The sequence below is a fragment of the Colius striatus genome, chromosome 17, assembly GCF_028858725.1.
Source record: "Colius striatus isolate bColStr4 chromosome 17, bColStr4.1.hap1, whole genome shotgun sequence".
Lineage (NCBI taxonomy): Eukaryota > Metazoa > Chordata > Aves > Coliiformes > Coliidae > Colius > Colius striatus.
Window position 1 is genome coordinate 537,538 of NC_084775.1, and position 15,990 is coordinate 553,527.

Below are 15,990 nucleotides of genomic sequence, written 5' to 3' on the forward strand. Positions count from 1 at the left end.
TCAATCCACAACAATCTTGCTTATCTTTTTACTCCCATTTCACTGGGTCCTCCGCCATCTTAATGAGGGTGGGGGTGAATGGGGGCATCGAGCGAGAAACTGTCGTGGTGCTGTTGTGCTAGCTGGGCCAAACCATGACAAATCCTAATAAGCTTTGGAGGTTATTGTGTGTTTATGTGACTAAAGTCACTCAAACTCCACCTTGAAGGTGAAGAAAAAGCATCCTGGGATGCACCAAGGAGAGTGTGGGCAGCAGGTCAAGGTTCTTCTCCCTCTCTACTCTTCCCTGGGGAGGCCTCATCTGGAGTCCTGTGGCCAGTTCTGGGCTCCTCAGCTTAAGAGGGACAGAGAACAGCTGGAGAGAGGCCAGTGCAGGGCCACCAAGATGATCAGGGGAATGGAACATCTTTCATATGAGGAAAGGCTGTGGGACCTGGGGCTGTTTAGTCTGGAGAAGAGGAGACTGAGGGGAGACCTTGTTAACATTTATACATATCTAAAGGGTGGATGTCAGGAGGCTGGGACATCCCTCGTTTCTATAGTAGATAGTAACAGGACAAGGGGTGATGGGATGATACTGTAATACTCGTAGCTGTTACACAGCCTGCCATCGATGAGGCGCACCTTGGCCTCCTGCAGCACGTCGGATCCGTGGGCTGTGAGCACAGCAAGGAATTAGCCCCCACCAGCTGTGGGACACCTCCCCTCCCCTGGCTGGACAGAGCCCTTCCCTGGGCCTTGGCTTTGCACCTTGCCAAAGGGGCACCGCACCCATCTTTCCCTTGGGGCTGCCTTTGGGCCGTGGCTCAGAAACACAGAATCAACCAACGGTGGGGGTGGGAAGGGCCCTCGAGAGCTCATCCAGCCCGAGTCCCTGCTAAAGCCGGTTCCCCTGGACCAAGGGACACAGGAACATGTCCAGGCTGGTTTGGAAACCAGCAGAGAAGGAGCCTCCACATCCTCCCTGGGCAGTCTGTGCAGGGCTCCAGCACCCTCACAGCAAAGACATTTTTCCACCTCTTCCAGGGGAACTTCCCGTGTTGCAGTGTGTGCCCGTTACCCCTCGTCCTGTCACTGGCCTCCACCCAAAACAACCTGGCCCCAGCCTCTAAACACCCGCCCTTGATGCATTTCTCAACATTGAGAAGGTCTCCTCTCAGAAGGTGCCACGGCCTGATGAGGAAGGTGTTCCAGAGCCCCGAGCACCGTGGCAGCCTGAGGGAGCTCAGGCCCGTCTGCAGCCGCCCGTCCCCGCAGCCTGACTCTGGCTCCCGCCTGGGCTCCGCGCCAGCCCGAGCCGTCTCCCCAGCGTGCCAGGCTTGCCCTGGGCACACCAGCGCTTTCCCCAGGGGAACTCACTTGGTGCGGTGGTCTGGCCCCAGCCAGCGATGTAGCAGTCTCTCAGCTGGGACACCAGCACGTCGGCGGGGTGAGGCACACAGGCCACCTGCACGTACTGGTTGCACTCCACGGGCCGGTCCAGCTCCAGCAGGGCAATGTCATAGTTGGTGACGTTGAAGTAGCTCTGGTGGAGCAGCGCCCGCGTGTGTCGAGGAGTGGTTAAGGGAGAATGGACATGGATCCCAGGGTATAATGTTAGGCCTGATGGGACAAGGCAATCTGAGTTCTAGTTATATGAATTTAATGCACAATCAAGACCAGAGTCAGAGCCATGGTTAAAACAGTTGCTGTCACATAGTCAGCACAGACAGCAGGCCGCTTTCTGCTCCTTCAAGGTCGGGCTGTTTTCAGCTAACGAGCTAACAGCTCAAGGTGGAAAACAACTACGGAGAAAAACAAGATGGGAAAATGTGAGGGAGCTTGCTTATCGCAGAAACCGCAAGTAGGATCAACATAAGAATGTAATCTATTAGCTGCTGTTGCTGAGCTAGCTTTGAAGCTGCTGTGTATATAAGTTAGAGCCTGCTCTCAATAAAGAGAAGATTTCTGCTATCACTCACATGGAGTAGGACTGATTTCTTCCCACCCAGCTGAGAATCGGACCCTGGGTTGATCGCTGAATGAAGTAGGCTTCGAGCCTGGGTTTTTCAGGCTTTGAGCCTGGGTGTTTCAGACTTAGAGTCTGGGTTGCAGATTTCGAGTCTGGTTTTTCAGGCCAAGCGCCGAAAACTTCGCGGCATATGGCGCCTGAACAGGGACCATCACTGGGTGTTACCGGGTAAGGAGCCTGCCTGCGGGGAGCTGAGACTTGAAAATCCAGAGGCAGAGGCAGTCGTCGGAGGAAGCCTGCTGGATCCCAAGCAGAGGTTGCTGTACCCGGGGGAGTGACTACAGGTTGCGGTGAGACGAGGATCCGACAACATGGATGAGGAGGCAGCACTCTCACTTTTACATCGCTTGTTAGAAAAGTGGGGGGTGGACTTTAAATTGACCGATTTATCTGGTCTACTTGTACATGGTAATTGTAAAGGCTTTTTTAAAGACTCTGAGAAATATTTTGATGAGGAGGAGTGGAGAGCATGTGGGACTTGTCTTTGGGACTTGCTTGGAAACTGATAAAACCGTGGAGAGAAGTAATTAAGTGTTTGAAAAAGTATAAGTTGGAAAAGGATTTGGCCGCTGCTGTAACTCAGCGGCTTGATGTGCCTGAGACTGCAGCCGAGCCAACAGCTGGACGGTTTGGTATCGGGACTAATTATGTCTCACCTCCCTTTTCTGGTGAGTGGCGAGAAATTGGAAACCTTCTCTGGGAAGCCACTATTAGTGGTGATAAGGACAATAGTAAGACCAGTAAAAATTTAGGTCTCGTTTGGAGACACGTGATAAATACTTTAAAAGAAATGCAAGCAGAGCAGCGAATGGCCATGGCTGCAGCCCAGGCGTTGACCCTTGCACCGAGGCTGAAGGAGACAGACAAGGGAATGGACAGGCTCCTGCAGGAAGCATTAAAGAAACTGGAGCGACAAGAGACCATGGAAACACAGCCTGTCGCCACTGAAAGCCAGCCCGGTGCCGCCCGGCGCTGAGCGGGGCGTGCTGAGAGAAAAAAAAAAACAACAAAAAACCAAAAAAAAAAACCCAAAAAAAAAAAAAAAGAAAAAAAGAAAAATATTCTTCTCTACACAAGAGTTTTTACAAAGTCAGAGAGGCGAAGGGGCTTCGGAGCAGAGCCCCCGCGGGAGAGCTGCTTCCCATTCGAGCCCAGCCCGCCGAGTTACCCCTGGGACGACTCGCAGGGCAATGCCGAGCGGGCAGAGTCGGGCCGGGGTGCGGCGCAGGATGATCAGAGGAGAGTGGGGGAGCGCGACCCCGTGTTAGACTGGGCACCATCGGGCATGTGAGGGGAGACAAAGAAAACACGGGAGAGAGTAACAGCGGCTGCGCCGCCGGCGCCGGCACGGAGTGAGCCAGACCCCCCCAGCCCCTTCCATCCGCAGCCGCCGCCGCGCAGCCGCTTCCCGCGCCCGGTCGGTGTCTCCGGAGCCCCCCCACACACATCGCACCGACACCGCCGGCCCCGGCCCTCACGGACCGCTGGGCTCGTCCTTTCCATCCTCAGTCCCTTGCCTCAACGAGTGTGGAAACTGTTGGTCGTGATGTTGTGCATTTTGCTGTAAATGTGATGATGAATACTGGTTTTCTTACAGTGGAAACTTTCTGAGGTGTTTTAGGTGTCAGGAACAGAACATTTTGGCATTGAGAAGCTAAAAGGTGGTTTGTGTTTTAGACTCATTGGTGAAGGATTTTTTTTATCAGGAGTAAAAAAAAAAAATGGATTTTGTCACACTGTTGATGCTTCAAATGATTGTGGTAAATGGTTTTAGGCAATTTCAACAACCCAAGCACAATATGTGGCTTACACTGGCCAAAGCAATCACTCAGTCTACAATATGTTTATCAATGGCCTCTCCAGATAATTATTTTTCTACCTGTTTGGTGGGAGTTCCATCAGATGTGGCACAATGGCCTGTACCAAATGCATTAAAACCAAATCCCTTAGTTCAGGGTAATGGCAAAGTTGACAGCTGGGATTTGATCATTTCATGGTTGCCAATAATGACAACAGAGCCACAGGAGTTAGAATTATTGAGATCTATAAAGATGGATTTTTGTGTTATGTTTAATTTTACCAGCAATACCAAAACATTTGGGACAGAATGTGGATCCCATCCTGGGCGTGTATAAGAGCACAACATCTTGCTGCAATTATACTTCACCAAAAAGATCCAGGTCTAGTCTTGTGCCTGTACAGTTACCAAAGGGAATGTTTCTGATCTGTGGGGACCAGGCATGGCCTGGAATACCCTCGAGATTACAAAGGGGACCACGCAGTTTGGGACAACTGACGCTCTTGATGCCTAATCACACAATGATTTAGAAACATCATTGTCCAAAACAATTTGTGCATGCATTTACTGGTGAATGTGATGACCATGTTACCTTTGGTCTCCCTCAGCAATAATAGCAACTAGTGTATTTGCTCCAGATCTAAGAGTATCTGCTTCATTAACTCAGCTATGCAAATTAGGATGCTGGCTTAGCAAACAAAGTAACCAAACCTCAATGACATTAGAAGGCTTGATTAGTGATGTAAGTAGTATTAGACATGCACTTGTGTATCATTGTATGCATGATATCCTCATTGCTCAGGAGGAGGCATTTACTGTAGATCAAGAGAGAGATCTAGAAACCATGTTATTTAGGGAAACTAACTTTGTTTGCTCCTCGACAGCAGGACTGGTTAAAAATTACCAAGTTACAGAAAACAAGAAACACCCACAACTTAAAAGGAGATTGTGATGGTAAAGTACAATTGTGGTCCATTACGGCGAATGTATTTGCTTCAGCATTTGTACCTGGGCTGGCTGCAGCCCAGGCCTTACGGCAGTTAGAAAAGCTAGTGTGTTGGTCGGAGCAGCAAGCTAATGTTACTACTGATGTTATTGAAAAATTGTTAGCAGACCAGAAAAGCCTTACACATGCCTGATTGCAAGATCGTGCAGCTATTGATTTTTGCTATTGGCACAAGGGCACGGATACCAAGACTTTGAAGGCATGTGTTGTTTTAATCTTTCTGATCATAGTGAATCTATTCACAAAGCTTTGGCATATTTAAAGGTTCATGCTAAGAATATTATGGTGGGTTATAACCCTTTTGATAATTGGCTTCAATCAGCTTTTGGGGGGTTGTCACCTTGGTTGACTATGTTAATCAAAGAAGGGTTAAGATGGATTTTGGTTATTTTGCTTTTGCTTGTAATGTTTAGAATAGTATATAGTTGTATTATGAAGGCAGTGCATACATTGACTGACTCAGTCTTGATTGTGCAAAAACAAAACGGGGGATTTGTCGACGAGTGGTTAAGGGAGAATGGACATGGATCCCAGGGTATAATGTTAGGCCCGACGGGGCAAGGCAATCTGAGTTCTAGTTATATGAATTTAATGCACAATCAAGACCAGAGTCAGAGCCATGGTTAAAGCAGTTGCTGTCACGTAGTCAGCGCAGACAGCAGGCCGCTTTCTGTTCCCTCAAGGTCGGGCTGTTTTCAGCTATCGAGCTAACAGCTCAAGGTCAGGCTGTTTTCAGCTATCGAGCTAACAGCTCAAGGTCAGGCTGTTTTCAGCTATCGAGCTAACAGCTCAAGGTGGAAAACAACTACGGAGAAAAACAAGATGGGAAAATGTGAGGGAGCTTGCTTATGGCAGAAACCGCAAGTAGGATGAACATGAGAATGTAATCTATTAGCTGCTGTTGCTGAGCTAGCTTTGAAGCTGCTGTGTATATAAGTTAGAGCCTGCTCTCAATAAAGAAGAAGATTTCTGCAATCACTCACATTGAGTAGGACTGATTTCTTCCCACCCAGCTGAGAATCGGACCCTGGGTTGATCGCCGCATGAAGTAGGCTTGGAGCTGGTTGTTCAGGCTTCGAGCCTGGGTTTTTCAGGCTTTGAGCCTGGGTGTTTCAGACTTCGAGCCTGGTTTCAGGCTTTGAGCCTGGTTTCAGACTTAGAGTCTGGTTTCAGGCTTCAGGCCTGGGTTTCAGGCTTCAGGCCTGGGTTTTTCAGACTTAGAGTCTGGGTTGCAGACTTCGAGTCTGGTTTTTCAGGCCAAGAGCTGAAAACTTCGCAGCACGTGTGGTGTATCGCACCTGCACCTCGGGGCCCGTCAGAGTCAGCTGGTTGACCCCGACCACCACCCGAAACACAGGGAGTCTCCTGGAAGGCAGATGGGGAGCAGAGGGCTCAGAGGGAGCGGAGCCGTGCGCTGTAGCCCAGCCCAGCCCAGCAGTGCCCTGCCTGCTGCTGGCCGAGGGAGAGAGGCGAGCCGTGCTGCGGAGGGCACGGCTGCCCCGGCGTGCCCTGGGCTCCAGGCAGCGCCAGCCCCAGGCTGCCGGGAAGCGGCGGCACCAGCCCGGCCCGTGCCCGGCACACGCCATCCCTGGCACGCCAGCGGCAGGCTGGGCCACAGACAGGGACCCTGCCAGTGCCGGGGGGACGGCCCTGCCCTGCTCCTACTCACCGGTAGAAGTCGACGCAGTGTCCTGCGGTCAGGACCCACTGGGAATGGATGAGGCTCCCTCCACAGAAATGCCCGGTGCCCGCTCCCCAGGAGCTTTCATGCTTGGTGTTTCTTGCCAGTACTTTGCATCTCTCTGTGCTTCACCTCAGGCAGCTGTGTCCCTGCAGCCCAGAGAGCTCTGCAGTGGAAGAGAAGCAGAAACAGAATCGGAATTGTTTCTTGTACAAGCATCCCCTCTACTTACACCCCCCTGTGCTGGTTTAGCCTGGTGGCCACCCAGTCATTAAATCACTCCCCCTCCTCAACTGCACAGGAGAGAGAGAGAAATAGAACAAACCGCTTGTGAGTTAAGGACAGAGAGCTCACTCAGCAATGAGCGTCACAGGCAAAACAGACTCAACTTCAGGAGAAAAAGGTTTGATTATTATAAAATAAGAGCAGAGAGATGAGAAATAAAAGCGCCTGGAAAACCCCTCCCCCCACCCCTCCTCTGCCCACGACTCCCCTTCCTTCCCCCCAGCAGTGCAGACCATGGGGGTTGTGGGCAGTTCATCACAGATGGACTTTGCCGCTGCTGCTGCTCAGGGAGAGGCCTCCTCACGCTTCCCACTGCTGCACTGTGGGCTCCCTCCCACGGGAGACACTCCCTCCCCAACTGCTCCAGCGTGGCTCCTTCCCACGGGCTGCAGCTCCTCACCGACTGCTCCAGCCTGGGGCCTGCCATGGGGGCAGCTCCTCACACCCTGCCCCAGCGGGGGTCACCCACCGGGAGAACAGTCCCACGGGGACAGACCGCTCCAGCCCGGGGCCCTCCCAGGCTCACAAGCGCTGACACAAACCTGCTCTGCACGGCCACCTCCCCACAGGCTCCCAGCTGCTGCCAGGAGCTCGCTCCACGATGAGCTTCCAGCACAGCCACAGCCTCCTGCAGCCCACGCCAGCGGGGCACGAGCAAGGGCTCCGCGCGGGGCACGCTGGGAAGCCGAGTCCTCGCTGCCGCACGGAGCCTCCTGCCAGGCGCCGCCGCACAACTACAACTCCCGGCAGGCACCGCGGCTCCCGCCTGCTGCTTTGGGCGGCAGCGAGCCGCTGGGGGTGATGGGAAATGGAGGCTGCGGGGCGCCAACGAGCCTCCGCACCTCCCAGTATTAGGGTCTGGATTGTAGTTTTTAAGATTAAAGCCCTGGTTTTAGGGTCTAAATCCTTGTATTTGGGGTCTAAACACCCAGTTTTAGGGCCTAAATCCCCGCTTTTCTTCTAAATTCCCTGTTTTAGGGTCTAAATCTTCATTTTTGGGTCTAAACCCGCAGTTTTAGGGTCTAAATCCTCATTTTTTTAGCCTAAAGTCTAGTTTTTAGGGTCTAAATCCTTGTTTTGAGGTCTATACCACCTGGTTTTGGGTCTAAAGCCTCCTTTTTGGTGTGTAAACTCCCAGTTTAAGGGTCTGGATCCTTGTTTTTAGGATTATACCCCTGGTTTTAGGGTCTAAATCCTTTTTTGAGGGGGTCTAAACAACCAGTTTTAGGGTCTAAATCCTCTTTTTCAGTATAAATCCCCTGTTTAAGGGTCTACATCCTTATTTTAATGCCAAAACTCGTAGTTTTAGGGACTAAATTCTCTGTTTTGGTCTAAACCCCCTGTTTTAAGGTCTAAATCCTCGTTTTTGTGTCTACACCCTCTTAGGGTGTAAATCATCATTTTTTGGGCCTAAACTGTAGTGTTAGGGTCTAAATCCTTGGTTTTGGGTCCTAAACATCTAATTTTAGGGTCTAAATCATCGCTTTTGGTCTAAACCCAGAGTTTTAGGGTCTAAATCCTCATTTTTGGGGGCCTAAAGTGTAGTTTTTAAGGTGTAAATCTTCATTTTTAGATCTATACCACCTAAATCCCTAGTTTTAGGGTCTAAATCCTCGTTTTAGGGGTCTAAACCCACTGTTTTAGTGTCTAAACCCTCATTTTTGGGCTCTGAAGTCTAGATTTTACAGTGTAAACCCTCGTTTTTGGGATCTAAACCCCAACTTGTAGACCCAATTTTGGGTCTAACCCCAAAGTTTTAGGGTCTGAATCAACTTTTTCGTGTCTAAGCTTCCGGTTTAAGGGTCTTAATCCTCATTTTTTGGGCCTGAAGTCTAGTTTTTAGGGTCTAAATCCTTGTTTTAGGTCTATACCACCTGGTTTAGGGTCTAAATCCTCGGTTTTGGGGTCTAAACCCTCAGTTTTAGCGTCTAAATCCCCTTTTTTGGTGTGATGGGATGAAGCTGGAACACAAAAAGTTCCATTGAGACATACGAAAAAACTATATTACAGTGAGGTGAGGGAGCCCTGGCCCAAGCTGCCCAGGGACCGTGTGGATGCCCCGTGCTGGGAGGTCATCAAGACCCGCCTGGACACATTCCTGTGTGACCTGATCTAGGTGGGAGCTGCTTCTGCAGGGGGGTTGGACTGGATGAGCTCTAAAGGTCCCTTCCAAACCCCACCATGCTGTGATTCCATGATTCTCTGTGCAGAGCACTGGGCAATGGGGCATGGGAGCAGTGGGATAAAAATGTAGCAGAAGCCACTTGGGTGGTTAACAGCAGAAGTTCAACTGACCGTCCTGGTCCTGCCGTGCGGCGCCGTGCGGCGGAGGGGGCAGGGCCTCGGCTTCCCAGCGTGCCCCACGGGAGCCCGCGCTCGTGCCCTGCTCGCACTGTCGCTCGCGCTCGCGGGGGTCGTTCGGTCACCCCAAAACTTCGTGTCCTGCTCCAACCCCCCCCGGGAAGAGGGGAGCGAGTCCAGCCCCAGAGAGGGGTGACAGCAGCTCGAAGGGCTCCCGGAGCCCTCCCGGGTCAGGAATTGCTGCGGCAGGGCCGGGTCCCTCTCTCCTGCTGCTGCCTTGGGCCTTGCTGCTGGAGCCGTCTCTGCGCAGGGGACGGTGGCTGCAGCTCAGGAGGGAGCCACGGGGCTGTGGGGTGGCTGCCTCTGGCCTGGCTTCCTTCTGGGGCGGGACGTTGCCACTTTGGCTCCGTGTCTCTGCTGCTTCTCCCTCACGGATGGTGTGAGCACGTCTGGGAGGAGCAAACGCAGAGCTGTGGTGCAGAGTTGGGAGCCCCACGGGTTGTCATCTGAGTCGGGTGTTTTTTAGTGGTGTAAAGGGCTTTGGATTCCCTAAAGGAGGCCCCGTGAGGGCCATTAGTGGGAGGGGGCTCTTGGTCAGCGCTGTCTGCTCCTTGGGTTCACATGGTGGGCTCAGCTCTTTGCTCCTCTTCACACTGGGTTTGGTTGACCATGTCCTACCCTCACCTCTTTCTGTCCTGCTGCCCTCTGAACTCCTTCCGTTGGGGTTTAGAGTAGTTTTGCCTGGGCCAGGTTTTTTGGTAGGGGGAGAGGTACAGGGGTGGCTTCTTTAAACACAAAGAGTTGCCAGAAGCTTCCCCTGTAGCTCACAGGGTTGGGGCTAGTGAACTGCTTTACCAACAGCAAGGCCAATTAGGCTGGTGCATTCAGTAGCCTTAATTCCCGCTGAACAGCATTCTCAACAATGTGTTTTAAAGAGGCCATCAATACATCATAGTGTATCATAGTGCAACTGACGCAACGGCAGCCACAACTTCACACGGGACATGCTGGGGTGGAAAAGCTTCTCTAAAGCTCCCTTGGCTTCCAGAGGTGTTTTTGGACAATATCTGACTTTATTCGGGAGGATATTTACAGGGTTGCTAGATACAGAAAAACATCAACTGCAGCTGGGCTTGGCAGGATTTGCTCCTGTCTGCCTCTGTAGAGACTTGCCGAGCCATCCGGGACACGGCTGGTAGTCCAGCCACTGAGCAAATCCTCTTTCCACCAGCGCTCTGTGGAAACAGAACCCAGAAGCCCAGAACTGCCCCATGCCCTGAGGCAGCAGATGCCCAACAGCAGCTCGCAGGAAATCACTAATATACATGAGTTCTGGTAAAAAGAAACTGCAGAGCCCAAGGGATCAGAAGCTCCAATGAAAAACCCACCCTTAGACTCTTGTTCTGGCTGTGATACCATCTTTGAGGAACGCGAAGGAAAAGGACAGCTGCAAAGACTCTCAGCTGTCTGGGGACTTGGCTGCACTATATGTGAGCTAGAGATGATTTAGCTGACAAAAATTTACATTAAGGTGGCTTCCTCTGGCAACATGTCCAGGGTGCTAATCATAAGGTGTTTGTGGCTTACTGTAAACACGAGCTATATGGTGCTATTCTGTATACTCAAGAGAAGTCTGCCTTTGCTAAAATCACCTCTAGGTTGACATTTTAGCACCTTTCATGTTTTGGAGTTTTTAGAATCATGAAAACATTTGCCACATGGATAATTCCCAGAAGTAATTGTAGAAGAATCAGAGTTCTCAGTAGAATTTTCTTGTATTAACACTTCCTTGGGACTGGACACATTCTCTGCACCAGCTACATCCTCCTTCATGCTTCTGAACACAAAAGAGACAATTTTTAAAGAAATGGTTTAAATACGTTTGGCATCACAGAAACAACAGCTTTAACTAACTTGCCCAGCTCTGAGACAACCCGGCGAGGCCCATGCTGGTACTCCAGGGACCTTTTTTGTGTATGAAACAACACTTACTCTTTGAAAGAGCACAGTTGAGACTTCTCTCTTCCTTGTAAATATTAGTAAACAAACCCTTGGTCACAGACATTGAAATGATATTTCCAAGGACAGATTGTCAAACTGAAAATTGTCTAAAAAACCTCCTGAACAAGGGGCCACTCATCGGAGGCCGGAACAAAACACCTACAGATGTCTGGCTCATAAGCACTTTAAATCAAGGGTGCTAGGATCCAGAGACAAACCCCAGTGAGACGTGTGCTTCCACTACACTGGATATTTCCTCACTTCTGAAAGTTGCCAAGGTGTCCTGGTTTTGGCTGGGGTAGTTAAATTCCTCCCTAGTAGCTGGTACAAGGTTGTGTTTTGGATTTTGTTTGAGAATGATGTTGATAACACAATGATGGTTTAGTTGTTGCTCAGTAGCACTTTTCTTAAGTCCTTTCCAGTTTAGCCTGCTGTGCCAGCAAGGGAATGCACAACAAGCTGGAAGGGAGGACAGCCGATCTGAACTAGCCAAAGGGCTACTCCATACTGTAGGATGCTGTGCCGGGAAGGACAGACTGCAGCTTGGGCATCAGTCAGCGGGTAGTGAGCAACTGCTTTGAGCACCTGCACTTGTCTTTCTTGGGTTTCCTTCTTTTTGTTATATTCTTTTTCATTACAATATGAATTTAGTCTAGTTAGAGTTTAGTCTAGAAAAGAGGAGACTGGGGGGGAATCTTCTTAATATTTACAAATATCTCAAGGGTGGGTGTCAGGAGGCTGGGACATCCCTTTTTTCTATAGTAGCCAGCAACAGGACAAGGGGTGATGGGATGAAGCTGGAACACAAACAGTTCCACTTAAACATACGAAAAAACTATTTCCCTGTTCAGGTGAGGGAGCCCTGGCACAGGCTGCCCAGAGGGGTTGTGGAGGCTCCTTCCTTGGAGGTCTTCAGGACCCTCCTGGACATGTTCCCATGCAACCTGATCTAGGTGGACCTGCTTCTGCAGGGGGGTTGGACTGGATGAGCTCTGAACGTCCCTTCCAAACCCCATCAATCTACGATTCTACGAATATGCTCTGCTGTACTGCCTGGTGCGATGCACCTAGTGGTAAGCATTCAAAAAAGCCAAAGATCACAATACAAGGTGACACAGTTTGAATTTGGGCTCCATCTTTTTATCATAACCTTGGCTACCTGCATCTAATACTAGTTTTACATCTTCTAGAGTTGGTATTTTTCTCTGTGACGGTCACAGGAAAGCAGACATATTACAAACACTATTGTTTCCGTGTTCAAATGAAACACACAGTCAGTAATATCAATCATGAAAACATCTCCTTAATTGTAGCATTCTTTTTTCATAAAGTGTATGCTCAAAAAACCTTGTAAACTCTTACAAGGGCTCCAAGTTTGCTGCATGTCCAATATGTTCATGTGGCTGCACAGCTTCTGAAGTTGTGTTCTGTGTTCTGCATTGTCAGTTCCCAGACCTGTAGGCAAAACCTCAGATCAAACGTCGTATTCATTGACTGACATCTTCAAGTCTGGAAGCCTGGTAACCCGGACCTTGGATTACAAAACACACCAAGTTGAAACCATAACTCATCAGTAGTCTCTCTCTAACTCTAAGCTGCTCTAAGTAAAACATTAAACATGTATCCATTTATTTATACCTGTAAGGAATTGGTTTTCTCCCAATGTCCCAACAGGCACGTTCCCATGTTTAATTCTTCTCCAGATATTGCCATCTTTTTCATCATAATAGTGTCATAAGGAACTCGTAGTCAACTCCATGTAACACAACCAAGAGAGCAACCAAGTAAACAATCCGAGCCCTGATTACACAAGTTACAGCTGAAATACTCACCACACAGAATAACTTCCTAGACCAAAACAGAGGAAGAAAACTGCTGGGGGGACACAGTTAGAAAAACTCTAAACAAGAACAAAAGCATGGCAATCAGAAAAAGGCTGAGATATGCCATATAGAAAAGGAAGCTGCTAAAGAGAATTACTTCCAGGAATTCCCCGTTTCCACTTTATTTTTCATCTGAAATTGACTGAATGCTCAGATGGAAAACAGCATCACACATTCCAAAACACTAACTAACTGTACTCTTGGACAGGACCAAGCAGCCACAAGAGGCACGTCATGATCCTGAGATGGAGGGGTGGCCTTTCTGATGAACTTGTCCAGACAATTAAAAAATAACCAACTCTTTAAGCAAAACTCACCTCTAAGTGAATCTCCTACCAACAAGGTTTTGGGAGAATAGGAGAATGCTGAGAGGAAACACTCATTGCATGGAGGGCTGTTACCTTCTAGTCAGTCTTACCCAGAAGAATATTTGCCAGTGCCTTTATTACAGGCCAGGGAACTGACAGAACAATACAAACATGCCACTGACTAATATTTTCTTTTCAGGAAAACCTGAAGAGTTGACTCTGAGAAAACCAATAATTAAAACAATTTCATCCCATGCCTGAGATTATTGCCATGAGAAGTTATCTCAGTTTACCACAGAATGGCTGTGGCTGGAATGGCCCTCTGGAGATAATTTCATCCAAACTCCCTGCTCAAGCAGGGACACCTAGAATCATGTGCCCAGGACCACATGCTGGTTGCTTCTGCTTATTTCCAAGGACAGAGACTCTACAGTCTCTGAGAAACCTGTTCCAGGGGTCAGACGCCACCACAGTAAATTATCCAACAGTATTACCTGAATACCGTGTGGAATCAAATTGAACTTGGAACAGACAGAAGCAAAGAAAAGAACAGGTGCTCTTGGTAAAGGAGTTTAGATACAAATATTTTGTAATGCTGCAATTCTATACCTCCCATTGGGTCAATCCCAGTTGTGTTTCCCAAGGTCAGTACTACTTTTGCTTTGTGTAGTTCTCCTTTAACTTTTTGATGAATAGAATTAGTTACCTAAGGAAAAACAAAGTCACTGCACTTGAGGTGAATTCCAACATAACTTTACAATAACTGCAATGAAACAAATCTTCCAAGCTTAAAAATGACACGAGTATTAAACAAATAAAACCAGATTTTGTTACTCATTAAGGAAGGAGCTTCCTGAATGGGACAGTACTCAAACACAGTTTCATTTACAGAGGCTACCCTTCCCCCGTTGAATCCCCACAGATGCAAAAGCAGCAATAACGTTTTCTGGAAGAAGATGCTGAATTCAGAAGAATTGAAGAAAAAAATTGCATAAATCTCACTTGATTTTGCAGGAAAACAAAACAAGAAAGCTGACTTCTCAGAATCTGGCCCAATAGTAGATATTTCTTGTTAATACTAATGGGGAGTTAAATTTGAAAACTAACTTTGCAGTTCATTACTGCTTTCTTACAGAAAATAACACACAAAGAGAAATAAAAGAACATACCATTGAAAATCTGATAAATAGTACCTTTGGGTTCCACTCCAGTTCATTACCAATGGGTGTCACTCTACAAAGTCCCCAGCCTGAGGTGGCAGACACTGAAACTTGGCAGGTGAGTGAAGCAGCTGGTAACTTTGGACTTGACATGTTCTGCCTTCATCTATATAGTTAATTTTGACACTACAGAACATATTTTCCTTCTCTTTTGGGGAAATATCTAGCACCTGAGCCCTTCAGAGTTGGAGAGGAAACAAAGAATTATTACAGTTGTAAAGTTTCTTCACCTACTTGTGTCTAAAAAAGATTAAACTTTCACAGCACAAGGTTCAGTGGTGTGTATGTGGAGCCATTCTGGCTTCCCTTCAGCACAGGCAGCATGGGAGAGCTTTTTAAAAACAATTTGTACAGCAGAGATTTTTTTGCTAGTTTTGATGGTGGGTTAACTTTAACTTAGCAGTAAAAGTTCTAAACTACTTTGTATTAAAAAGTGCACATGAATAATTTCAACCAAAACAAATCCACATTTTTACCTGTGAACAACTGTTTTCTGACACAAACCATGAAATGCCAGCTTCTCCACATTTTTAACAGCAATCTTATTACCAGGTTGCTTAAAATACCCATTAATTCCTTCAGCAAGAATTGTATATTGGTCCTTCTGCTGATCTACTCTTCGACCAAAGTAGTTTGTTGCATTTACAACATGGAGAGGCAGAATCTGAAAGCATAAAATACGTTATAAAAAAGACAACTGATGGTTTCTTAAGTTAATGAGACGTTTTCATATTGAAGATGACCTACCTCTTTCCAGCCTAAAGAGATGACAAATACTGCTGTACACATGCATTTCAGAAGATGATGACCTCTTATTACTCCAAAGATTAGGAATAATCCTGAATGAATGAATCCTTATGAATGGTAACTGTCCATAGCCCAGTCCAGACTGGACACAAGTTTATAGAGCAAGATCAACAGTCTTGGTGGTATTCCACTTAAATGAACACTAGTGAACTACAGTATTACCTGTCAAGCTACTAACCACTAAGGCATTTCACATCATCCAAGCTTAATTTTAAGTGGTCTCCAACCTTACAATGAGATTTAGAAGAACTGACTGGGGAAGCGTGACGCCTTCCCTCTTTTTGCACGGAAAATGCTTGACATAAACTACCAAGAACACCAATTCACAAAATGCTGGGGGCATTTCATCCAAAGGCTCATGCTAGGCACAAGTACTGAGATACAGCTGAGTGTATGAGGCCAGACAGAAAAGAAGACCAGAAAGGTAATTTCCACTTACTAAAACCCTAAAACTCTCACAGTGCAACTAGAGATTCTTAAAGGAAAGCAACATGATACCGAGTTCTAAACAAAAGAGACAGTGAACACTTATCCAATTGACAACTGATTTGTAAGACATATATCCAGGCTCTGCAGTCAGCAGAAGCAGAACTAGATGAGGAAAGAGACCACAACTGCTGTCTTGAGTGCACAAAAGGGAAGTACAAGTTTATAACAGGAGTATTATGAAATCTGTCCAGGTTTCAAGC